The sequence below is a fragment of the Austrofundulus limnaeus genome, unplaced genomic scaffold (genome assembly GCF_001266775.1).
Source record: "Austrofundulus limnaeus strain Quisiro unplaced genomic scaffold, Austrofundulus_limnaeus-1.0 Scaffold2614, whole genome shotgun sequence".
In the NCBI taxonomy this organism is placed as follows: domain Eukaryota; kingdom Metazoa; phylum Chordata; class Actinopteri; order Cyprinodontiformes; family Rivulidae; genus Austrofundulus; species Austrofundulus limnaeus.
In genome coordinates this window covers 24172-26137 of record NW_013955016.1, presented here as the reverse complement: position 1 = coordinate 26137, position 1966 = coordinate 24172, and the positions used below count along the sequence as shown (strand labels likewise).

The 1966-nt window shown below is 37.9% G+C and overlaps 1 long non-coding RNA gene across 1 annotated transcript; it reads right to left on the bottom strand.

The window, feature by feature from the left end:
* Nucleotides 1-789: 789 nt before the first annotated feature.
* Nucleotides 790-1881, bottom strand: LOC106511240 (uncharacterized). Its single transcript, XR_001309494.1, has 2 exons — nucleotides 1365-1881; nucleotides 790-848 (listed from the first exon to the last, which is right to left on the bottom strand). It is a non-coding gene; the product is annotated as an uncharacterized LOC106511240 (long non-coding RNA).
* Between the last annotated feature and the right edge of the window lie 85 nt (nucleotides 1882-1966).

The window sequence follows — 1966 nt, the reverse complement described above, 5'->3', positions numbered from 1 at the left end:
CTCCTAAATCCCTCGTACGCACAATTTAAGAACAAATCTGTGCGTACGAACGGTTCTTGCATGAGGCCCATTTTTCTGTTGGGGTTCAGATATGCCATCAAAAACATTTAATTTCAATAAAAAAATACAAGATCAGGTGTTCAAGAACAGCTCCTAAAACCTCTCTTCAGCTGATTTGTTCTGTTCATACCCAAACTGTAGTGCTTCCTGGAATCTGATTGGCTCATGGGCTTAACATACAAGAATCACAAGCCCCGGTATAGAAATATTCCCTCTGTTTTATTTCACTTTGGCCACAGATTTTCCAGACTCCCTATACCCCACTGGATTTGTGTCCTGTAGTGGCAGATAATAACATAATAAATGCCAAAAAAGACAATAATCATTTAAAGCCATAACAACTGTCAAAAACYAGATTTTCCAATTGGTTTGATTTGAATTTTTAGGCTTCTAATAGAATTTCTACATCATTAAATGATTGTTAGGAAGGTAATGTAACTTAAACTCAAAAGAGTTTTTGTACCAGCAGGCAATAATTACACTGTACTAAAAATTTTCTGCAGACCAAAGGTATCTTAAATTGGAAAAAATACAATAGACTCAAAATGGAAAAAACTTAAATGAAGCAGCGAGAGCACAACCTGCCCCAGCTAGTCTTATTATTTTAATTTCTGCTCAAAGCAGATTTTTTTTTGACATCCAGCAACAGGAAAGGATAAGACCCACCCCAAACAGACTCTTCCAGGTATTCAAACACAGCCATACCAGAACTTTTGGACCTACCTTTCACACAACACAGCTACATGACAACCATCATAGGAGCTCGTGAGTCGACACACAGCCATGTTCTGGAAAGGACAAAAAAATAAAATCATTCTACAGGAAGGACACCTTTTATTGTAAAGGTTTAGACCAAAAGGAACAGTTTGATACTGCTAACCAGATCATAAAATGAGATAAACATAGCTGAACTGACTGTGGTGAGGTAAAAGGTCAGTTTCAATGATAATGACATTGTCGTAGCCTAAATGGACTAACAGTTCAGTTAGAGAACATGAAGAACATGAAAGTGTAGCTATCATCTATGATGTGAAGAACTTACTGTTGATGACAACTAGCCTATCAAACCATTTTATAATCAAGAGTAGATTATTGTTCAACCTTAAAGCAGTGGACCAATACCACTCAATATTTCTTTGGTGGAAGTGGTCTTAATAAAAACAATCCAATGTGGAGCCACAAGTCTGATGGTATTTTCTATGGACTGTCTTATGAATGAAAACACAGTTTTTCCTGTTTTACATGCAAGTGCCAGTACAATTAGCTCAAAATGACAAAAATTCACTGATGGTAGTTTTCCACACCTTCTCTTTGTCAGGATCAGAACTTGGGTTTTCATCAAACAGCCTGAGGTCCCAGCTCTGCAGACAACAGCCAGATTTGTAATCCCACAGCTTCACGGTCCCATCCTAACAAACATAAAAAACACTTTACAGAACTGTACAACAAACCACTTAGGCTGTTCAACCTTAAATAAGTGGGTCACTTCTGATACAAATACACAGAACATTTGTTCTGCATTAAAAATATGTACTTTTTAAACATTCTCATGTTTCAGCAAAGTGGAGTGGTCTTTGTTAATCTCACCAGCTCCAACCAGCCCCTCCCCTTTCGATCAAAGTTATAAATATTGCCATTTGAGCTGGTTGGAGCAGAGTTGGAGAGAAGTAGGAAGCACTGGACAAAGCACGATGAGAAGCTGCGGATAAAAGGCAGAAAGGTCTCCAAGCGCACTCAGCAAAAAGTGTGCAAAAATAACCAACGTTTCCCACAACAAGCCAAAAAAATATCTGGCCTACCGTATATATATTAATTTAAATAGTGGTGTGCCGTCAGGGCCAGCAAAGCCTTCTCTGCTGGCCTAAACACAATCAGAATCACTTGTTTATATTTTAGAATATTTTAC